We start from the raw sequence: 25,625 nt of genomic DNA, 5'->3' as shown, positions 1-25,625 counted from the left end.
AAATACCATGTTACCATAGATTGTGTAACAAAACAAGTTGTTTTTCGTCCACCCGGACTGCCTGAATTTGTGTTTAACGGAGTTGGAGTAGTACCTCCCCCATACCTGATTTCATCCATGAAAGCTTTTAAATTGATTAGAAAAGGATGTAAAGGGTATCTGTGTTCTATATTGACTGTACCTATTGATGATAAAACTAATGTGGACAGTATTCCTATAGTCAGAGAATTCCCAGATGTTTTCCCAGATGATCTGCCAGGGGATTTGATTGATAGGGAGATTGAGTTCACCATTGATGTGATTCCGGGTACACAGCCAGTATCTAAAGCTCCTTACAGAATGACACCGACTGAATTGAAGGAGTTGAAAGTTCAATTGCAAGAACTGTTAGAAAAGAAGTTCATCAGGCCCAGTACTTCACCGTGGGGCGCGCCAGTCTTATTTGTGAAAAAGAAAGACGGCTCACTAAGACTCTGCATTGACTATCGTGAACTGAACAAGGTAACAATGAAAAATAAATATCCATTGCCTCGCATTGATGATTTATTTGATCAGTTATAGGGTGCCTAAGTGTTCTGCAAAATTGACCTTAGATCTGGATACCACCAGTTGAAAGTCAAGACAGAGGACATAGAAAAGACTGCATTTCGAACGAGGTATGTACATTATGAATTCTTAGTTATGCCTTTCGGAGTTACCAATGCACCTGCTGCATTTATGGATCTTATGAATAGAATTTTTAAACCGTTCCTCGTTGACTTTATTGTTGTATTCATAGATGACATTTTAATTTATTCCAAAGGCATGGAGGAACATGAACATCATTTGAGAATTGCCCTACCGACCCTAAGAGAATAGAAACTGTATGCTAAATTGACTAAATGTGAATTTTGGCTTGACAATGTTATGTTTTTGGGGCATGAAATCAGTAAAGATGAAATTTCAGTTGATCCACAGAAAATTGAAGCAGTAGTGAACTGGCCTAGACCAACAAATGTCACCGAAGTCCAGAGTTTTCTAGGCTTAGCCGGGTATTACAGAAGGTTTGTCAAAGATTTCTCCAAAATTGCCCTACCACTGACACAGTTGACTCAGAAGGGGATATCATTTGACTGGACCGATCAGAGGGAATCAGCTTTTCAAGAGTTGAAAACTCGACTAGTGACTGCACCGATTCTCACCTTACCCTTAGGTACGGATGGTTATACTGTATATAGTGATGCTTCTTATAAGGGTTTGGGGTGTGTTTTAATGCAAAATAGGAAAGTGATTGCGTATGCTTCTCGACAACTGAGACCACATGAAAAGAACTACCTGACCCATGACTTAGAACTTGCCGCTGTGGTGTTTGCATTGAAAATCTGGTGTCACTATCTTTATGAGGCGACATGTGAAGTGTATACCGATCACAAGAGTTTGAAGTACTTCTTCACACAAAAAGAACTGAACATGAGGCAGCGGAGATGGTTAGAACTGATAAAAGACTATGACCTGCAAATTTTGTACCATCCAGGAAAAGCTAACACCGTTGTTGATGCACTGAGTCGAAAATCGATTGAAAATTTAGCCTGTTTACTCACCGGGCAGAAAGAATTGCTATGTGACCTTGAGAGACTTGAAATTGAGATTGTTTTGCGTGAACAAGGTGGAACCTTAGCTGCTATTTCTACTCAACCGGCACTGATTGAAGAGATTAAAGAGAAACAGCAACAGGATGACTTCTTGAAGAAGATCATCGAAGAATGGGAATCTAAACCGACGTCGGATTTCAAATTTGAGAATAATGTGTTGAAATTTCAGGGAAGATTGTGTGTACCGAGTGATCCTAAATTGAAAAGAAGAATTCTGCAAGAGGGCCACAATTCAAAATTGTCTATCCATTCAGGAGATACGAAAATGTATCAAGACTTGAAATTGAATTTCTGGTGGCCGGGAATGAAGAAAGAAATTGCTGATTTTGTGTCAAAATGTCTTCATTGCCAACAAGTTAAAGCTGAACATCAACGACCCGCAGGTTTACTGCAACCCTTACCAATACTGGAGTGGAAATGGGAACATATCACGATGGATTTTATTGTTGGGTTACCTCGCTCCAGTAAAGGTATGGATTCAATTTGGGTTATTGTTGATAGATGACTAAATCTGCTCACTTCTTACCTGTCAAAACAATTTATAATGCGGACAAATTGGCTGTAATCTATATTGATGAGATTGTTAGATTGCATGGAGTGCTTGTGTCCATTGTTTCTGATAGGGACTCGAAGTTTACATCGAGATTTTGGCAAAGCCTGCAAACTGCATTGGGTATTGAATTGAAACTGAGTAGTGCCTACCATCCTCAGACAGATGGTCAGTCAAAGAGAACCATCCAAACTCTGGAGGATTTACTGCGGATGTGTGTTCTTGATTTCCAGGAAAATTGGCAAAGTCATCTACCCTTAGTTGAATTTGCCTACAACAACAGCTTCCATTCAAGTACTGGTATGGCGCCTTTCGAGGCTTTATATGGCAGGAAATGTTGATCTCCAATTTGCTGGGCAGAAGCTGGAGATGGGCCTTTGCTTGGGCTCGAGATTGTACAGCAAAACACCGAAAAAGTGAAATTGATTCAACAGAGACTGAAAACCGCACAGAGCCGACAGAAAAAGCTATACGGATGTCCGAAGGCGAGACAGAAAGTATGAAGTAGGTGATCATGTTTTTGTGAAAGTGACACTGATGAAAGGGCAGACCCGTTTTGGGGTTAAAGGCAAGTTAGCGCCGAGATATGTCGGACCATATGAGATCATTGAGAAAATCAATCCGGTGGCGTATCCTCCTGAAATGGAGCATATGCATAACGTGTTCCATATTTCAATGTTGAGGGATTACCTTCGGGATCCCTTCCATGTGATTGAGCCTACCGTGTGGAGCTAAGCGATGACTACACTTATGAAGAACGGCCTATTCAGATTGTGAACAGAAGGATCAAGAAGTTGAGAAGCAAAGAGATTCCGTTAGTGAAAGTTGACTGGCAGAACCACGGTGGCATGTATGCCACTTGGGAAAGGGAAGATGATATGGTCAAGAGATATCCTGAACTGTTTCCACTGAACCCTGTTTTCTTCTAAAATGAAGGTAATTCGAGTTTGGAGGACCAAACTCTTTATAAGGAGGGGAGACTGTAACAACCCTCACCACTGATTAGTGCTAATCCATGATTAAGCATGTTAATTCACTGACTGACTGAATTACTAAACTGATTGATTGATTGTGCTGGTTTGAATGCAATTATATCTGTTGACTGTTAAATTATCTGTTCATGTTTTACGCTTTAAACTGCAAATTGAAGGCCTTATCGGCGGCCGAATATGAAATTGATTGATGTTTTGTGCTAATTAAGATTTATGTGATTTTATGGCATATTTAATTGAAATGTGATTTGATATGATTAAATTAGATTTAATATTGATAAATTACAAGAGTTGGACTTAATTGCCATTTTGCCACTTAGTGGACTTTCATGAGCCTCTTAATTGATCTCTAATGCTAGCATTACAACACTCCATCAGCCCATTTTTCTTAGACTTAGCCGACTAGAGAGAGAGAGAGAGCTATGAGAATAACTTGATTTCAACCAAATTGCTTGGAAACTTGGTAGAATTGAAGAGAGAATTAGCAAATTGAGCCTCTAGACTTGTAATTGAGGAACCTAGGTAAGGATTTCAACCTCTCATTGATGTATTTATGTATTTTCTTGCATGGTTCTTGGGAGTTTAGTGATCTAAGTCAAGTTTTGGTCTAAAAATGTTGAATTGAAGCTTATCTCATGCATGCATGTGCATCTCTTGAAGTTTGAGGTTGTTTTCAAAGAAATTCTTGCATGCATGTCCATATTATTATTATAGTCCATGAATTTATCTTGTTATAGAAAGAATTGGCTCATTTGTTCATGTTTTGGAAGCTTGAAGTTGATTTAATTCATACATGTTATGTTTTACATCATGTTCATGGAATTTGTTTTAATTTGTGTTCAATTGAACTACCTTTGAGCCTTGATTTTACAAATTGGGCTTTGAATCATATTAAACTATGATTTTACAAGTGTTTTCCAGAAAATTGGCCCAAGAGGATCGAATTTGATGCATTAAAACTTGATTTTGAGCTTGAGGTTCAAATTTAGGAATTCCAGATTTTGGACTCCCGCTCGAGCGGGGTAAGTAGCGCTCGAGCGGGAAATTCGTGTATCCAACACTTTTGTTGTGTTTACAGTCCGCTGGAGCGGGGTTTTGCACGCTTGAGCGAGGACTTGGGTCACACGCTCGAGCAGGTGTCGAGCGCCCATCGAGCATGATTTTCATACATCCAGTACTTTTGCAGTATGCTCGAGCGGGAGAGTTTACGCTTGAGCGGATCCTTTTGTTTGCATGTCCGCTCGAGCGGGTAAACCCACGCTCGAGCGGGACCTCTGTTTTCTAAAAATGTTTTTAAAGTGCATCCTTGCATCCTCATTCCATTTTAAGCATTCTTAGGCCTAGTTTAAAGCATCTTAATGAGAATATTGATGTAGAACCACACCGAGTCAGGATAGGGATTAAGTTATTATTTTTCCAACTGTGTAGCTTAGTGTGTGTTCACTCTGTAACTGTGTAGGGTTGGCATCCGAGGACGCGTAATAGCTTATCTGTAGCCCAGAACTCTGTGAGTAACAATGTTGTAAAGATATGTTCAATTGAGATTATTTTCTGAAGAAATGACTGTACTGCTTTATGAAATGACGCTGTTTACTGAATGAATGTTTGTCCTATTTGCGAACTGTATTCGTGGCATCCATAGCAATATACTGTTACTGAACTGTTACTGCTACTGTTACAGAGATCTCTGGCGGATCCCACGTTTGGAACCATTACTGATGGCCATCATTGACTGCTCGGTCTGTTAAGACCTACTGTACTGTTTTGCTATTGGGTGTACCACATATGACTATTATAGTTTTTGAATTACTGTGTGGCATGATTTATGAGCCACAAACTGAATGACTGATATACTGTTAAATGACTGTTTTCAATATTGAAAGGACATTCATTCTTAACCTCTTTACGCATATGTTATTCACTGGGCTTTAGCTCACTGCTCATATATATACGTAGGTGCTCAGGCACCGAACCGTTGCTAGGAGCGTCAAGCTTAACTCCTGTTTTGTCAAGCCAACCTTTGTGCCTCACTTTGAGGTTCTAAAACTGTTCAAGCTGAGATTGCTTGGGGTGTTTTAGTTTTTCCCTTCTTTGTTTATGTTATGTATAGACTGAATGATGTTGTACTGTACTGTTCTAATAGGGATTAAGTCCCTGTCCTAAATGATTGTATATATTGTACATACTGTTTTGGTACTGATTGTACATGTGTATTGAAAAGTCTTTTTGCATACAGACTGTCATAGCTCATTGGACATCTTGTAATTACTGTTTTGGCTTCCGTCAGCCCCTGTACTTTGTATTTCTGTTTAACTGTTAAGCAGGCCTTCTGTAATCTCGGATTACTGGCCGGTTACGGTACTAAACCTACAGGGGCGGATTTGGGTCGTGACAGTCAACCACTTCCCTTGATTAATTGCATGATAGGGAGGAGGTTCATGAGTCTTTCCTTGTCATTTATCGAAATTGTATCCCTTGATTCATAAGCCATCATGCAATGAATTTGCGTCGATTAATGGTTTGGTGAATCGAGCCTACCTCTCCTTTGATCTGTTTGATGATAAGGAGAGGTAGGGTGGACAAATATCCCCTGAAAATACTCTGTTTGTGTTCTGTTTCATGTCTGTTGCAGCAAGGCAGTACCAAACATTAGTGGCAGATAAGTGGCCTTTGGCACGATTCTCGGGTTTCCTAAAATTTTTAAAAATATTTATGTGGCGACTCTATAATCTGGTAAAGCAGTCAATTTTTGACATTTTTGATTCAAAATCGATTTTTCAAAAGATTTGCCGGATTTGGACTCATTTATGTTTATCTATTTCACATTGCACTTGCAAAATCAGATTCAGAACCACGGGAGTCCGAACTGTAGGGCTATCGTATTCGAAAGGAGCACAAAAGTAAAGCTATAATACTTAAAAAACGAACCACAATCACACACATATGCATGGGCTACTAATTTAAAAGATTTAATTAATTAGACCAGCACAGTATATAATTTTAGTCCAAATAAATAATTGAAGTAATAATCTTGGTTCCTTCTTAATATGCCCAGAAATTTTCAGAATATACTTTTCGTAATGAAAATTATAAATAAATTATTTATACAATTCTAAAATTCATGAAAATCTATAGAATATTCAATAAACATGTTATGGTCATTTTCCAGAAAGCGTTTCCCAAAAATAAGTTATAAACAATTCTGTAAAATTTCGAGAAATTTTATGACATAGATTTATCACATTTTCTTAAATTAATTCCATACTTAAATTTATAGATCAATTCCATAATCTAAAAAATTATTATGAAAATAGACTTCTCAAATTTCATTTTTTATTTATAAATTATGAGATTTGGTTTAATATAGGATTTTTAATGATTTTTCAAATATACAGTGAAATTTGTTAACAGTTCCAGATTTAATTAAAATTTTGTATAAATTTGTACAAAACTAGAATAATCATTACAAAAATTCTTGAATGAACTAGACGTTATTTTTAACAACTTTTGTAGAATAAATAATTTCAAAATTTTGAATATAAAATTATCTAAAAATTTGTACAACTTTCTGGCAGATTTAAGAGTCATATAATCTGACCAAATAAAATCTTCAATCATTTCTTTAATGGCATAAACTATACATGAAAGTCTAATTTGTAACAAACCAAAAATTTAAGTTGTCCTTTAAATTTTATCTTAATATTATTTAATTATAAATGATTTCAAAAAAATAATTTTAGCTTTATATTATTATTCGATATTATTTTCTGAGTATTATGGTATTTTTCTCTTATTTTTCTTGGACCAAAATATACTTAAATATAACATTTTCTGTACAACAAAATACGTGCGCCCTAAGCTGTTTTGATGCCCACGCCAAGTTTTTAAAAATCGGACCAGACTGGCCGATTTAATCGGATGAACTATTGACCGGTTAGGGCTCTGGTCCAAATACACCCACTAAATTGTTCAAAGTGAAAAACGGGCTTATTTTGAGAGAATTGGGAAAACCGGCAGTTGAACCGCTGAACCAGTCGACCCAGTGACGGTTCATCGGGTTAATAAAATAAAATAAAATTTTTATTTTTATTTTTGTTTTTATTCTTTCTTTCTTTTCTTTCTTGCTTTCTTATTATATATATATATATATATATATATATATAAGAAAATTTTAATTGAAAACTCTCTTTCAAAAGTCACCTCTTGTAAGGAATCCCATTGAGAGTTTGAAATTATTGTGAAAGTCTCTACCTATTTATAAGAAAAAATTCTTCCAAAAAAGCTCGAGAATTTTATGTGGGATTCAATCAAATTTATTGGAGGGAAACTTAAAATTTTGATATCCCTCCAAAATTTTTTCTCTTCTTTCAATCAAATTATTTGAATTAAAATCATATGAAGAGAATATTGAATATTTTTTTTCTTCTTCCAAAATTAAAATTAATAATATTTTAAAATACATTTTTATATTCTTTAGTAAAAAAAGTATTAGGAGAAATATTTAAGATTTTTTAATTTTTTAATTTATAATTTTATTACTTATATTTTTATTTAAATATAATTTTAATATATTTATGACATCACGATTCGATTTCAATTCAACCCGATAATTAAATCGGTTACCCATCTACTCGATTATTTTTTTAGTTCACCCACTAGTTCAGTTTTTAAAACATTAGCCCACACATCTTGCTTCGCACGCTACTGGCCTATATATATAGCTATCTATCATTAGCGGCACCCTCAGGTTTTCTAAACTCTCTAATTTTTTCTCCGCCTCTAGTTTTTTTATATAAATAAAATTTTAAGTTTAGTTTGAAATATTTAATGGGTCGTAGTGAATGAAAAATAAAAGTTAAAATTAACATAAATGTGAGTTATTTATACCTTAAGTTACTATAATATATTTTCTGTATATTTTCAGTTATCATAATTTATTTTACGTAATTTATATTTTATAAATTATATTAATATTTCGATTACGTTGATGATTTTCTGAATCTTGTTTTCTTAAAATGAAATCCATGGATATATTTGTTTAAAATTTAGAAATTATTTTACAATGATTTCATAAACAATTATGTTTTGTAAGTACCACCATGAGAGTCCCATGTTTTGGGGAACTTAAATAAACCATTGGCTTCTGATTGGTCACCTTGTGGCCCTTTGTTTGTCATAGATTTATTGACCTTTGTTTGTGCGGAGCAAAGTGTTACGCGAAGCTAAGTGTTACACTATTGTGAGAACCACTTTCAGAATCCGTACGAGCCACCTGTTGAATCCGTATCCCTGTATTGTTATGAACTCATTGACCTCTGTTCTGTTCTACACCGTGGTTATAGTTATATATTTTCGTATAATATCATATGATTTCTGAAACGGATTTTTGTTATAATATGAGCAACTTATATACTCTAATAGAAAAGTATTTTATTTTATCTATTTTAAGCCTAAAGCTTATCCATAGTAATTATGCTTCGAGTATAATATTCTAACTCTGCCATGTGCTCATAGCTGTTTACTATTTTTTAGAAATAGCTTTTGGAGAGTCTTAGACGCGGGGCTGCGGAATAGTCACATATAGCACTTTTATAGTATTTATAATTCTATTCTTCATATGTAAATATCGTCATTTTTTGTCAATAAATTTTGTTATAAAAATAGAAACTCCGATAATTATTTTGGTACCCTCACTTAAAAATTATTTCCACTCGCGTTTATTATTTGTTCAACAATTGGCTATAGATAACTTTAGTTACTGGCCATCATGATACTTAACCCTTGGGTACAGGGAGTGGGTCGTGACATAATTCCACAATTATATCATGATTTTAAGGCTACTAATATTAAAAGGGGGGCTTTTTTTGATAAATCCTATTTCAAGAGTTTTATTCCGTTCAATCCATATTCTTTTTTATTATTCCATTAGGTCCTATTTGAGGTAAAAAGACCAAAATACCCTAAATCTCTCATGCCTCTATTAATGTTGATATTTAATGTTAATTGTCATTATATCTTCACTTTAAAAAAATGCATTAACTGCACACCACTATTTAATGTTGATATATATTACACACAAAAAATTAAACATGGTTATTTATTGATGACGTGAATGTGAATGTTTACATCAGATGATGTGAATGTAAATGTTCACATTAGATGACATTGTGATAAAGGCGATGTTAAGGTTCACATCAACATTACATCAAATTATACAACCACAAAGTCTTAACTTGAAATGAATTTTTGTTATTGTGCTGTCAATTACATGATGTGAATATTCATACGAAAACATATGAATGTGAACGTTCACATCACTACATTAAATGAGAGAGAATGTTCACATGTTATGAATGTTCACATCACTACATGTTGTGAATAAGAATGTGTTGTCAATTAAAAATATAATGAACATTATTTTTAATGTGTTGTCAAGTAAAAATAAGAAGGTTCACATGTTATGAATGTTCACATCACTACATTAGATGAGAGAGAATTTTTTGAAAATGTATTGTGAACGTTTACATCAGATGAGAGATAATGCTCACATTATTTTTAATGCGTTGTCAATTCAAAATATATTCACATCAGATGAAAGAGAATGTTCACATTATTTTTAATGTGTTGTCAATTCAAAATATATTCATATTATATAATAATATCAATGTTATTTAATTTGTGTATGCAATTTCCTATCCCTTGATCTTTTCCCTTCTCTCTCCTCCCTCAACATTAAATATCAATATTAAATATAAGAGTATAAGAGTATAACAAAATAATGTAAATAAAGAAAAAAGACTTTGTGGAATAAAACTATAAATACATGGGACTAAGTGGGTTAAAAAATTTCTTCATGGACTTCTTGAGTTAAAACATTTCTAAATGAGATTTATCAATAAAAATCTCATAAAAATAACATTCAACTATTTAATATACAAACCATAATTAGGGTTTCAAAAAAAAAAAAAAAACCACAAGTTAAATACAACTATAAACAAGATTTTATCTAAAATTTTAATTATGAACACAAATCTAAAATTTTAACAATTAAGAAGAATAAAAAAATTGAGAGGATTTTATTACCTAATAGTATGATTGAAATAAAATAATAAAATTATAACTTCTTTAATCTTCTACTCTTTTTCTTCTCCTTACTTAGTTTAGCTAGCTCATAAAATTAATTATTTTCCTTCCTCTTCTCAGAAGAATGTAAACATGTACATAATATATATATATATATATATATATATATATATATATATATATATATATATATATGTGTGTGTGAGAGAGAGTTCATCTTGAATCTCTCTCTCTCTCACATATCATTCTATCAAGTCTCATCAAATTTTCCAATTCCGAGAGATATAATTGAGCCTACTCCCTATAATAACATGCATACATACAAGTGCTGGGTGATTGATCACCCACACTGCCACCGAGTTCTGATTATTTTTTTATTTTTTATTTTTATATTTGTGTGAATTTTTTAAAATTAATTAATTAAAATTTTTAACTAAAATATTTAGTAAGAATAATTATTATATTAAATCTTTATTAAAATAAATTATAAACAATAAATATTAAATACTCACAAAATTATTATTATTAAATTAATTTAAAACTAACTCATACACTAATATGTATTTTAGATAGACTCTGGATAAAATCAATTTATTTATTTATTTTCTTCTATGAATAATTAAATACGGATTCTCACACCAAATCACATGCAACAAATATTAGGATTAAAATCCTAACAATCTCTTCCTTTGGCAATGTCGGGACAAAACTACATAAAACATTCCTACACAAAATTTAAGCAATAAAGAAAGAAATGAATAAACAAAAAAACACAATTTTATCTTTAGAACGAGATTGCTAACTCACATTGTAATGCATGAAATTAGGATTGAAAATCCTAACAATCTCCCCCTTAGCAATTCTGTGATAAAACACAAAATACTCCCCTGCACAAAAATGGTCAGCACACACAACAAAATAAAACACATAAAGCACTTGCACAACTCTCCCCCTCAGCACAAAACCATTTTCATACAAAAACTTTTTCTCTCTCCCTAAACACAAGACCAATTTTTCTCTCCCTTTTTGTCCGGAATTGATAAGGAAAAAAAAAAAAAAAACACAAAACAAAATAATACTGATCACAAGACTCAGAAATTTTTTGCTCAATTCTCAAACATTGAAAAACAAAGTTTTATCAAAACTGAAAATGTTCAACAAGTGTAAAGAGACACTCACTCGAAAACTGTTGGATACCGGTAAACATAAATCCCATACAAAGGTAGTGTGTTATGTGAAATGAGAGAATACAATATCTAACAATGCCATGTAGAGATCAAATTTTGAACATTTTGTACCAAAAATTGAGCCACTCTTTTTGGAAGTCAAACCTCGAGTTTTTCAAAATACATATGATTTCAGAGAGAGCATTAATCAAACTTTCATAACCTTCTTTCCTCTTTATAAATGCTTTTCAAGTTCTTTTTTTTTTTTTTTTTTTTCATTTCAACAAAAATTCAAAGGAGGCTTTCACATTGCTAAGAGCAGAACTGAATCCAATAAATCATGAATTTTATCCTTTGAAAAATGGTAGCTGCAACACACTCTTACATGTAGCCCTTTCCCTCGAGCTTTGCACAAAAGAAATAAAATATTTTTCTTGCTCATCTCTCGTCATCATACTATTAAGAACTTGGCAACTGCATGAGTTAAGGCACAAAAATTAATACATTGTTTAGGATTTCTCACAACTATGGACAAACATTTAATCCTTCCAAAAATGTGTACACAATGAGATCATGTTCATCAATCCTCAAGTATTCAAAGTGAAGTGAGAATGATACAAACCGAACATGTCATGCAAAATAAAACAATGTTTTTTCAAGAGTGAGTCTAGAGACAAAATTCCTTTTTCTCAAAGCAAGCAATCTAGAAGAGCAAAATCTGTTAAGGGAAAGACTTTAGAATACTTAAAAGACTCACAAGAAACACACATAATTTTTTTTTTAAAGAACTCAAAATATATATATATATATATATATATTTACAACAAAAACAAAAAAACCCTTCAAACTAAATCATTTTTCCTCACCTAAGCAACTCTAGTTTTAACATGCAAAGTTCCAATGTGGTATTTAGGAAAGTTAGCACCTTTTTGATTATTTGGAAAAATGGAACCATTAAGCACATAACAATAAGGGCGAAGATGATCAAATTTATCACAAAAATCACACCAAAAAATAGGCTTACCATCCCTTGGATAACTTGTGGCCGGCTTACCCCATTGAACATTCCGTTTGTGCTTATGTTGTGACCGCTTGTGCATGTGTTGTTTCCTTTGAGCTTGTCTAGAAGCACCTCCACCCCTGCCATGGTTAGCCTTATACAAATTCAAGCAATGATGCCTAAAATGACCACTAACCCCACAATGACGACACATAGGTATAAATTTCTTCTTCAAAAAATTTTCATGAGATAAAATAGGAGTTGGAGAAATTTTACCTTTTCCTTTTTCAAGGCCTTTTACCTCTTGGGTGCTTGCATTGTTGGAAAATGATGCTTCTAGCTTGGAGTCTTTTGTGAATTTATAACAGCATCTAAATTCTTTGAACTCGTGTTCCACAACTTGAGTGTGGCATTGGCACCAATTAATTCAAGTTCCCTCTTGTCACACTTGTCTTCAAGCTCCTTTCTTATTTTGGCAAAATTTTCAGCTTCTTCCTTATGGAGATCACAACTCTTTTTAAGCTCATCATGTGCACCAAGAATAAACTCTCTCTCATTTTTTCAAATAGAGACTTCATCAATCAAAATGCTCTTTTCATTGGTGAGAGAGCTTATTTTTGTTTGAGTTTCTAAGAGCTCCTTTTCCGGCTTATCTTTCTCCATCTCACATTTTTTCAAATTTGTTATGAGATTTAGCTTTTGTCTAGACAAGTTGCGGCACTCATTGTACATCTTCACATAAGTTACTTGAAAGTCCTCATCCTCACTTTCGAAGTGTCCTTATTTTTAGAAGCGGGATCATGACTTGCAACCAAGGCATTGTGTGTTGAAGATGTTGTACAAAGGGCAATGATAGGACCCTCACTTGGACCTTCATTTCCTTCCTCATTTTCGGAATTGCTCTCATCATCCCACGTGATTTTGAGAGCTTTCTTTCTATTATTCTTGGAAGGACATTCACTTGAAACATGTCCAAGCCCTTGACATTGATAACATTGTATTTCTTGAAAAATCATTTTCATATTGTCGGATTTGGAAAAATTTTGCTCATCATTACCTCTTTTCCTTGAACTTGAATACTTGAAATCACTATAACAAAAAAGGGTTTTTACGGCATGCAATGCACATCGTATAAACCCTTCTACGACGTACAACACGCGTCATATTATGATCAGTTATGGAAAGTCATTCATTTTCAATGACATGCCTCGTACGCCATTAAAAACTATTTAACGACAGATTTTGTGCATCATTGTTACTTTTTCTATGACATGTTATAGTACGTCGTTAAAAACTATTTAACGGCAGATTTTGTGCATCGTTGTTACTTTTTCTACAACTACTTTTGCATGCTGTTAATTGGTGAGACAAATAACGACGTTGATTGCGCATCGTAAAATATGTAATACAACGACTTATTATACTTGACGTAGAATATGCATTTTTTTTTTTTACAAAAAAAAAAAAAAAAAATCAGCAGGTTCTATTTGACCAATTTTGTACAATCTAACAAATATTACAAACAAGTATCACAAAACATCAATCAACCACCAACATATTGTTTGAAACATTAAAAAGAAATTATATCCATAAATTATAAACATTCAACAATTGTCTATACATTCCAAATATTCAAAAGCTATATCCTTAAGTTCTAAACTGTACAAAAAGTTTAAACCGTCCAAAACTATGCATATCTAACTTTCTAAAAATATCGACAACTATTAAAAGATTATCTAAAACTACCGACAACAGTTCCCATAGCAGTTGCAGCTGTAGCTGTAGCAAATCCACTTGCTCCTATCACAGGGACGAGGGTACCCAATGTATGTGTCACCTAAACCCGTGGCAATAGTTGGAGCAACTAAGCCTGTTGCATTTCTTGTCTACATGACAAAGGAAAATTCACATAAGTACAAAAACTGTCGACTCAGGGACAAAAATATCTCTTGAGGTATTAAGAAATGATCAAGAAATTTTAAAATATCAACAAAAAATTTCCAAAATTAATAAGATAATTCAATGGCCTCATAAAAGTAATGTCATAATGAAAAATTAACAAAAATACAAGATCTCACCAGTCTCAACATATATGCAAATAAAATCCACATAAAGGAAAAACCTTTTTTTTCACACCTCAAATAAAGTTACCTCTTTTGTTGCAATGTTTCTAGAGGGAAATGAATAGGAATCTTCAAACAAACCATTAAGTTTGTATAGAAAAATACAAGTTGCTACTAAATCCAGGCCATAAGAAGCTCAAAGAAAAATTAAATTTAAAAAGAGGAAGAGATGGAATTAATCTACTTCAATGCAGTACCTACTTGGGACTTGCATGATTATGTTAAAGGATCTCTATGTATGAGGTTTAGGTTTGTATAGGTCTTATCCATTACCATTGTAAGTTCCAAAATAAAGAGTCCAAGTCAAATTAGAGTCTATATTATTTACAAGTTTAAAAAGAAACTTTCAATCCATTATAGAAGAAATTTAGGTAAGTTTTAGTAGCTTTAGGTGCTTTTTGGGACAATGTGATATAATTCTACCTGAGTACTTAGTAGCAAATACATAAGATAAGAAACTATAGGAATAATCCATAAGCTAATCTTTTTCTTCTTCTCTAATTTTTCACTAGCATCTAATTCAATCACAAACTATTACTAAAGAATGGGGGCACTTTTATAAAATATGGAATGAAGCTCAAATCAAATTTCAGTGTCTCATTCATTTTAGTTTCAAGTTAACCATCCCATGTGATGATAGTTGTCAGAGAAAACCTTAAATACCCATGTGATGATAGTTGTTAGAGAAAACCTTGAACACTAGCCTTTTTTGTAATCACAATAAATTCATCAACTGTTATTTGCTACCACAGTCCTTAGAATTCTAGCATAAGCAGCAAGGCAAAAGTAAAATACCACGCTCATTTTATAGAAAAATTTCAATCCTTCAATGAAAGAAAAGACACTTTATACAAAATCAATTGTTTGGTTTCATAATTTTTTCCTTTTTATTGGCATGTAGGAAAGGAGGTGAAGATGATGCCTGAACTCCTAGACAACCAAAACCCAAGCAAAGAAACTATCATGCAAGTGTTCTTACATGAAAAAAAGAAAAAAGAAAAAGCATTCAAAAGGCTTGTGCATAAGTTAGCCAAGAATAAATTATATTAACCATTCCACTTAAAAAGTCAAGCCAAACTTGCCTCCTCTAGGTTGTCTGTGAGGTGCTTCTTGACAGTACTCCATATTTATTTTTTCTCCATAGTAGAGAGAATAAAAGTATGCCTGTTATGAAAAGAGATTACAATGTAAATGATATTGGTACTGTTAAGTAACTGCACCTTTGCATTTACAATGTAACAAAGATGCCAAACTTCATGCTAGACAAGTGATGATACTAGTCATGCATGTCAAAAGAAAAAAAATAAACAAGAGAACTCGAAAAATTGAAAATATGCAAATGACTAGAATGAGTATACAAAACTAAAAATCCAGTTGAATTGTATAAATGACAATTCATGGGTACATAGTCTTGTCATAGGCTATAAAGTATTGCATGACATTGCACGAACATAAGAACTCAACTCCTTTAGGTAACTTCGGAGGATTGTCAACCAAATATAATCACAAATAAAAACAAAAACCAGATTAGATGGATACTAACCTTCTATCCATAAAAAAGGTTCCATTGAGCATGAAGACTCCTAAAGAAGTAACATACCTATACATAAAAGTTCGCAAGAATGTCAGAGTTGCTGATCTGGTCTGCCAGTTAGAATCATTAGTTGAAGAGAGAATCATAGATACAGCTTACTAGAGATGGGGTTTCCATAAAATCCTCCACTTTGGCAACTCAAAGGCTGCCTTGGTGAGGGTTGACAGATCTTTGTTTGATGTTTCCTTCAAAGAACCAATAATTTTGTTTAAATACAGCAACAAAACACACAACATAATCAACTTCTCAATGTAAACAGTAAAATAACAAGAAAATAAATTCCCAACAGGTTGTCTCTTCACCAATTTTTCTTTTCTTTATTTTTTTACTTTGACTTTCTGTAAGGGGTGCCTCTCCATCAAATATCTCCAAACAATCAGAATGATGTTCAGAGAAAAATGATTATGCTTGGAGGCATGAAATCTGTTAGGTTTTATTATTGGCAATCCCGTTTGACAAGGATTTCTTTAAGAAATTGGATTTCTTCCAAAACTAGGATTACTTTTAGATTTTCTATAAATAGTTGGTTTTCTCCCAAAACTATTTAATTCCTCCAGATCTTCTTTTTGGTTCTTAAGGTTTATATTTGGGGATATTTTGTTAGTTTTCTTTGATGTTTTAATTGAGTATTCAACTCATGGTTTAAAGAGAGTATGTCAAAGGTTTTGTTTGTTCTACAAAAAAGAGAGTTGTTCTTCGGTGGATTCTGAAGAATTCGAGCCTGAAGCTTTGGTGGATTCCGGGGTGGCTCATCGTAAAGACAATTCTGAGGTGAAGACGGGTTGGAAGAGGCACATAGAGGTTGGTTCAATTAGGCGTGGATTCGCTAGGTAATTGAGAGTATACCTGTGTAATTCCTTTAAATCTTCTTAGTGGATTGTTTTGTGGCTGTTGCCCGTGGTTTTTTTAATCACAGTTAGAGGTGTCCAATTGTGGTTTTTTCCACGTAAAATCGTTGTGTCTCTTTGTCTTGATTGTTTGATTGGGATTGTTATATTCTGCTTAAAATTGATACATAATCACAAATCAACATCTAGGAGATTTCTAGATTTTTCAATTGGTATCAGAGCAGGTCGTTCTATTTTTAAAAAAAAAATTCTTTTAAGAACGAGATCTTGTTTGATTTGTGATAATGGATTCAATTCGTGAGGGAAATTCTATGGTTCGACCACCCCTACTTGACGGATCTAATTATTCTTTTTGGAAAGCTCGGATGAGATCGTTTTTGAAATCTATAGATGAAAAAGTTTGGCAATCTGTCATGAATGGGTGGACTGAACCAACGATTACCATTGATGGAGTAACTTTCCCCAAACCAATTGATAAGTAGGACACAACTGATTACCAAAATAGTAGCTAGAATAGTAAAGCTATCAATTCTCTCTTTTGCGCTGTCACACCTGAAAAGTTAGTCGTATTTGCAATTGTGAAGTCGCAAAAGAGGCTTGGGATATCTTACAAACTATTCATGAGGGCACTCCTTCGGTTAAACGCTCAAAACTTCAAAGGCTCACGTCCAGTTTCGAAAACCTTTCAATGAAAGATAGTGAGACCTTTGATGAGTTTTATGCGAAGTTGAGTGACATTGTAAATTCCAACTTCAATTTAGGTGAAAAAATTCCAGAATCCAAAGTTGTGGGAAAAATTTTGAGATCCTTGCCCGATCGGTTCCAACCAAAAGTTACGGCTATTAAGGAGACTCAAGATGTTGACAACCTCAAGCTGGATCAATTGGTTGGAAATCTCCAAACTTATGAGGCACACAGGAATTTCAAAAAGAAACAAAAAGATATTGCTTTTAGTAGTGCTCATAAAGTTAGAGAGGATTCTGATGAGGATTGTGATATAGATTCCAAGATTACGGCTGCTTTTGTTAAACATTTTAAAAAATCTTTTTTGAAAAAGAATCCTAATCTTTTGAAATCTACTCATACTCATAAATCTAAAGGCAAAGATAAATTCAAAATTAATTCTATATATAGCCAAGAAGGAGAAAGGAAAGATACAAGGGAACTCTGAAAGACTCCAACGCTATGAATGCCAAGGATTTGGCCATTTTGCTCAAGAATGCCCCACTCATTTGAAGAAGAAAAAAGCCCTTGCCATCACTTGGGATGATGAATCTAAATCTGATGAAGATGAAAGTGACAATGAAGATCAAGGCGAAGAGGGACATAAACAATTCCTTGCTTTGATGGCGGCTTCCGAAGCTGAAGGACAAACAAATTCTCCGAAGCGGTCAGTTAAGAATATCACTGATGATGAATCTTCGGAGAGTGATCATGAAGAGCTTGAGCAAGCTTATGAAAAGTTGTATAAGGAGTCTCTTAACTTATTGAAATTGAATGACAAACTCAGAAAGAAACTCAAAACATGTGAAAGTGAGAATATCAAACTTAAGGAGGAGATTTCCGAGGCCAGAATTAAGGCCATCAAGGTAGCTGATGATCGACAAGTTCTTTATGCAAAACTGTTGACTTGTGAGACAGAGAGGAATGAGCTGCTGCAAACCCATGCCATGTATGAAGAAAAGATTGAATCTCTCGAGATGTCACAAGTTGCTTTGGAAGAACTAATGATCAAGAAAGAGGAAGAGCTCAAGTGTGCTATGGCTACCATTGGTCTTTGGAACAAAGGATCAAAGACTTTGGAGGATATCATTGGGTCTCAACAAATGAGTTGTGACAAGAGTGGCATTGGCTTTGGTGGTAAGAAAGAGCAAAAACAGATTGCCATATCTCATGATACAAGAACTCAAGGAAAGGGGGAACAAAAAATTCAACATAAGGATGGACTTCTTAAACTTCCTAGAGTTGGTAAGGTAAAAGAAAACAAGGTACACCCTGTTTTTATTTGTCATCATTGTGGTATGCATGGTCATATTCGCCCTTATTGTTATAAGTTGTATGGGAAAGTGTATTTGCCTAGACTTAGGAATAGGAAGTTGGAAACCATGTCAAGACGGGTTCCTATTGCAGGGGAAAGGAACCACAACGTCAAGACACCACCCAAGAACTGTAATTCTCACAACTTTGTACGTACTAAAGCAGTTTGGGTAAGAAAACTTGACTTGTGTTAATTTGTTTATTTGTTTTAGCTTTTGGATTTTTGTGTGTTGTTTTTAATGAAAAAAAAAAACATGTGTGCTTGTTCTTTTTTTTTTTTGTCTTGCTTTATTTTTGAAAAAAAAAATCTCAAAAAGATTTTCTTAGTATAGTTTTGCAAGCTTGAAATTTTGAGTGGACCTTGGTGTATATTGGATTTGATGAGAATATCCATTACATGTTAATATATGTGTGTTTTCTGTGGTCATTACTCATTTTGGAGTGTGTGTTTTTTGATTAGTATGTCTCATTCTGTACACACTCTTGGATTAGCAAATTTTGGAGTCTTCCGCCTTAGTGATTATTTTTTTTATGGACTTCTGGCATTGTATCTTTTGCTTTTCTAGAGGAATTGACCTATACTAGCATATCTTGGGTGATGTTGAGTCTCTTAACCACCTACCGTCTTTTTGCATCTCCATGGCTTTCCCCTTAATTCTTTGCAGTCTAGCCATGAGGAAAAGGCTACCTCAGAGTCACCAACCAGGCCATCCTTATTATATCCATGCTTCTCTGGTTCGGTTTCCATACTCGTGAGCGTGTCAGCCGCCAATGATTGTGCAAAAGAAAAAGCAAAAGAAAAATAAAGAGAAAAAGACAAAATATGCAAAAGAAAGAAAAAAATGTGCAAAAGAAAGAAAGAAAAAAAAAGGAAAAGATTCATTGATTGAGGGGGAGCCTCCGCCTTTACTCACCAAATACCCCTTGATTCCTAGTGGTTTGACTTTCCTTTGTTGTGCTTAGATTCTCTTGACGGAGGTCCAACTTTCATATCACTACTAGGATTGAATCTAGTGTTTGTCGAACTCCAAGAGTCACACGCACACTTTTCTCATGGGATCTATGCTTTTCACATAATGCATCACTTTCTTTCATGAGGAATTTTCTACAGACTGTGCACATTGTGTTTTCTTGTAATGGTGCTTCTTGGATAGTCTTGTGCGTTTCAAGGTACAAATCAGAAATTCCTTACTTGCTCCACCATATTATTTTTGTTGTTTTTTTCTTCTTGTTCACCGTTTTCAGTGTTTGTGGTTGCTTTTAGTGAGCGGGAGTTTGGTTCATCTTGATTTGGGTTGGTAAGGGAGTTTGGTTTTTCATTGCAAGAGTTGTTTAGCATGAACACTTTGATATGTTTGATAAGGGAGATTGGCTATATGTTTTGCATGTTGCTATGCACTGTTTGCCCTTCTTGTATGTTCCTGGTATTTACATCGTCATATTATTGCTAGTGTGGTTTATGATCTTGCTTTTGTTGTTTGAGAGTTGTTTTTCATAAGTCTTAGTTTTCATCTATTCATGTTTTCCATCTCATGTTTCAAGAAAATCGTGTCATATGTCTATTGCTTTTTTTTATATACTCTTGTGGGACTAATAGTTGTTTTGGAGATTATGGCACTAATAACTGTTTTGCAGATCATGACCTTGAGAAAGAAGTTGGGTTTTGTTGGCTGTAATGGGTTGGGGTGTTTAGGATTTTATTTGTTAGGTGTGTTTTGTCACGGTATTGCCAAAGGGGGAGATTGTTAGGTTTTATTATTGGCAATCCCGTTTGACAAGGATTTCTTTAAGAAATTGGATTTCTTCCAAAACTAGGATTACTTTTGGATTTTCTATAAATAGTTAGTTTTCTCCCAAAACTATTTAATTCCTCCAGATCTTCTTTTTGGTTCTTAAGGTTTATATCTGGGGATATTTTGTTAGTTTTCTTTGATATTTTAATTGAGTATTCAACTCATGGTTTAAAGAGAGTACATCAAAGGTTTTGTTTGTTCTACAAAAAGAGAGTTGTTCTTCGGTGGATTCTGAAGAATTCGAGCCTGAAGCTTTGGTGGATTCCGGGGTGGCTCATCGTAAAGACAATTCCGAGGTGAAGACGGGTTGGAAGGGGCACATAGAGGTTAGTTCAATAAGGCGTGAATTCGCTAGGTAATTGAGAGTATACCTGTGTAATTCCTTTAAATCTTCTTAGTGGATTGTTTTGTGGCTGTTGCCTGTGGTTTTTTTAATCACAGTTGGAGGTGTCCAATTGTGGTTTTTTCCACGTAAAATCGTTGTGTCTCTTTGTCTTGATTGTTTGATTGGGATTGTTATATTCTGCTTAAAATTGATACATAATCACAAATCAACATCTAGGAGATTTCTAGATTTTTCAAAATCAAACCTTACACATTTGAAAAAGACCTCAAAGTCACATTTAACAGATCATTGACACACAGCCCCAAAAAAACTCAAAAGTTTCTAAGATATAACGGGTGGCTCATAACTTATAAGTGCTGATGAAATGTTTTAAACATTGAAAGAAAAAAAAACAAAAAAACTCCATATATAAAAAGTTTTATCTTTGACCAATCAAGCAATATCACTTCCAATTTTTTTTTTTCATTTTTAATACTGATAAATTCAACAAAGATCATTTTCTTTTTCTTTACCCAACTCCCTATGTGGGCCCTATCCAAAAAAAAAAAAAAAAATGCTCCAACAACTTGAGAACCCCACAAGGGAACCACTTGGGCTAAAAGCAAGTGTGTACAATGGTCATCTAGCAACTATACACAGAAGAAAGCTGGTCGGATAGATTCAAAAAAAAAAAAAATGAGATGTACTGGTGAATTTCTGGAACAATTAGGAACCTTAGGCAATAAAGGTTATACTGCACATACCTACAAAGAAATTACAGGATAAAATAGACCCACAATAACATCCATCAGATATGAAGATCTTCCAGACTTCAAAGATGAGATAATGAAATGGAACAACTACACATATTAAGGAAAATGAGAAGATCATCAGAATTCAGTTGAAGATAAGGAAGCCTTGATTAAACAAAATTCTTTAAAAATGTATCGTTTCCATCCACTTCATATCATCTTTAGAATCGCCATTTACTATCCCATTGTCAGGACTTGTATCTGTTGAGATCTCCATTTTGTCAGACTGGCTAGCATTCCGAAAATTCATGACAAGTTCAGATGCACGTTTTGTTAAAAACTGATCCTAACTTCTCTCTTCAATTTTGAAATCGTCACCACCATCGGAATGATGATCATTGAAGGATGTATGAAGTCAAATGTTTGAGAACAACACAAAAAGGGTAACACCAATCGCTTCCCTCACCTATCCAAACAAACTTGCGCATCAAGTTCTGACAATACGACTAATTTCTGGACAGAAATCACCAAAAAATTGAAATTAAATTAACATGGGTAATTCAAGTTCCATGAGAATATGGGTTTAAAAGCTAAAAAGAAACAAAATTTGAGAGAGCAGAGCAAATACCAGGGAGGGGGACGTGAAGCATTGGCCCAAGAAAGAATTTGAGGAGAGAGAAAAAGAAGCGAAGGAGCTCTGAAGAGCAGCCATTGCAGCCATTGTTGCTGTGACTCTCGAAAGATTGCTACTTCTGCAACGACGAAGGACGTTCTCTCTCTAACCCATCTCGCTATGATCTTAAACTCATCAAACCCACCCATAAAATCTTCTTTTTTTTTTTTTTTTTTTTTTTTTTTTTTTTTTTTTTTTTTTTTTTTACAGAGACCTCAAAAACCCTCAAATCAGGTTTTGTATTTGACCCATAATGTGATTGGGGGCTAATCAGTGGCTCTGAAGATCGAAGACTCTCCGAACCCTCAATCTCTCATTTTACACGCATTTTCTTATCAATACCCTTCGGTGATAGTGTTGTTAAGATTTTGGAGAAGTTTGGAGAGGCAGCCAGGGGTGAGAGAAGCCATTATTGTGGTTGAAACAGGGTGGCACTACCACGTCATCGTATGGGGTACTGCATACGGTGTTGCGGCTGCTGAAAGAGAGAGAGAGAAGCGAAAGAGACTAGGGCAGGACTGGGTTGGGAGTGAGAATGAATTAGGGATTTCAGATACACAACTAAGAAGAGAAGAGAAGCATGAGATGACGATAGATACCTTTGATTTTAGATACACAACCAAAGAGAAGAGATGAGATGATCCTGGTAACCCTAGCAATTGATTCGGCCTTTATCATTATCAGAGAGAGAGAGAGAGAGATTGAAACCCTTGTGATGTTCCATTCTGATTAGAGGAAGGCAAAATAGTTATTTTGATAAAAAAAAATTCTAATATATATATATATATATATTTGTGATTGGCGCCCCAAATTTCATTTTGGTGGTTTTTTATTATCATACAATTCACAACATGCATTGTGCTTCGTAAAAGGGCAATACTTTTAATGGCTGGCGTTTGTGCATCATGTATAATTGATGTATTAAGGCACGCCATATGCACGTCGGAGAAAGTTTTATTATTTATGGTTTGCATTGCAAGCCGTAAAAAAGTCATCGTTATTACCATTCACGGCCTACGCTATAGACACACCGTGGTTGGAAAAGTATTTACAACGTGCAAAAAAGGCAAGTCGTAAAAGTGAGAAACTACGGCGTTCATTTATTGTATGTCGTTAATGTGGTGTCATAAAAAGTCAGTTTTGTTGTAGTGAATTAGGCTTTTTCTTGTTTAAAAAAATTCTAAAATTGCTTTTGAAATAAAGCCATCATTTGTGATTCAAAATCATCACCATCCTTGGGAGAATTAACAAACTTATGAGAGCTTTTAAAAGCAAGAGTATCTTTTTGTTTATTTTTCAAAAAAAAATTAGCCTCATAAGTTTGTAAGTTTCCAACCAACTGATCCAGCTTTAAATTATCAATATCTTTAGCTTTTTCGATAGTTGTAACTTTTGATTGGAAATGATTGGGTAATGATCTCAAAATTTTAGCCACAACCTTAGGCTCGGGAATTTTCTCTCCTGATGCAAAACAGGAATTAACAATGTCACTAAGCTTGGCATAAAATTCATCAAAGGTCTTATCATCTCTCATAAAAAGCATTTCAAAATTAGATGTGAACCTTTGAAGTTTGCTACGTTTAACAGTGTTAGTGCCCTCGTGAACAGTTTCAAGTATATCCCATGCTTCTTTGGCAATTTCACACGTACTAATCCAATGAAACTCTTCTTATATAACCAAAAATAACATTAATAGTCTTGCTATTCCAGTTTGCATTAGTAAAATCATTCATATTCAAATAATCTCCCGGTTTTGGAATACTTTCTCCTTCTATGGTGATCATGGGTTCTTTCCAACCTTTGACAATAGATTGCTAAACTCTTTCATCAATAGATTTTAAATATGCTCTCATTCGAGCTTTCCAAAAACTATAGTTGGTTCCATTGAGCAAAGGAGGTTCATATGAAATATTATTTCCTTGGATCGAATCCATAATTAATAAACACGAAAAGATCACGTTCCTATAGTTTTGAAAAACAAAGTACGAGTGACCCGCTCTAATACTAATTGAAAAATCTAGATTTATGCGAAAAACTCTTTTTGAAAATCTAGATGCGTCCCATTTAACGTATCGATATAGGCAATCCAATTAAGAATTTATGCAATCATGATCAATATAGAGAGAGTAAGAGAAAAATAAACAATCACAACACAAGATATTTTTATGAGAAAAAATCATAGTTGGAATCCACCAACTTGTGATAAAAAAACCACGGGCCCTCAGCCAAACGAAGTATTCATTATGCAAGAAAGGTAGTATACAGATATCTTACAAAGGCCAATCCAAGTAACATAAGTCCAGTTACCAGCACATATCTTTGCTCACTCTGCCACGGTTGTTGAATCGCCACGATGCCATTGATTATGGAATCCACCAAGAAGGTTCACTTTTTGAAGAGGTGAATAACTTATACAAAAGGCTTGATGATTATCTTGAAGCTCTTACAGATTATGAATCATCAAGCAACTATGAGATTGTAAACACCCTATTTTTGACCGTCCTTAAGACTTGGACGTCATTGCTTGTGCACTCGATGATTGTGATTGTATGTGCTCGTTTTAGTGCTCGAAGTCCTTAGCGGACTGCCCTGTCTTTGAGCCTTTAAGCCTTATCCATTCTGTTCCTTGTTTTGGACCAAAATCTTAGTGTTTTAAGCCCAAAACCTTAGTGCTTCAAGCCTACAACCCTTGGTGGCCATCTGGCCACCAATTGAGGCTGTCGGCCATCCAAGTGGCCTGTCGGCCATCACTGGTGGCTGACAGACCTTTTTGTAGATATTTTGTTAATTGTTGTTCCAGCTGTTGGCACAAGTGTCTCCATCTCCCTACACATGTATGGAGAGATTTATCTCAGCCAAATGCATGTTTTTCTATATATAAGGGGTCTCCTCCCCCATTTTTGAGGGTTAGAAAATTTGGAACAAAAATCTCTCTCTCTCTCTCTCTCTCTCTCTCTCTCTTGCAAATTTGTGCACCTTAGCTTAGATACACTACACTTTTGCCTATACCTCCTTAACCAAAGTTGATCATCTTTGAGCTGAGGTTTCTTGAAACCTT

The 25,625-nt window shown here is 34.3% G+C and overlaps 1 long non-coding RNA gene across 10 annotated transcripts; it reads right to left on the bottom strand.

Annotated features, from left to right (window-relative positions):
- Positions 1–13,983: 13,983 nt before the first annotated feature.
- Positions 13,984–23,322, bottom strand: LOC114283701 (uncharacterized). Of its 10 annotated transcripts, none has more exons than XR_014345036.1 (5): positions 22,523–23,322; positions 21,907–22,407; positions 16,232–16,324; positions 16,089–16,145; positions 13,984–15,709 (listed from the first exon to the last, which is right to left on the bottom strand). It is a non-coding gene; the product is annotated as an uncharacterized LOC114283701 (long non-coding RNA). The 10 variants fall into 10 exon arrangements; XR_014345035.1 differs by having other exon boundaries at positions 16,239–16,324; XR_014345041.1 differs by having other exon boundaries at positions 13,984–14,308; positions 16,239–16,324.
- Positions 23,323–25,625: the final 2,303 nt, after the last annotated feature.

This window comes from Camellia sinensis, chromosome 11 (genome assembly GCF_055761805.1).
Source record: "Camellia sinensis isolate YWXY chromosome 11, ASM5576180v1, whole genome shotgun sequence".
Taxonomy (NCBI): Eukaryota; Viridiplantae; Streptophyta; class Magnoliopsida; order Ericales; family Theaceae; genus Camellia; species Camellia sinensis.
The sequence above is the reverse complement of the archived record's forward strand: the minus strand, read 5'-3'. Positions and strand labels throughout refer to the sequence as shown.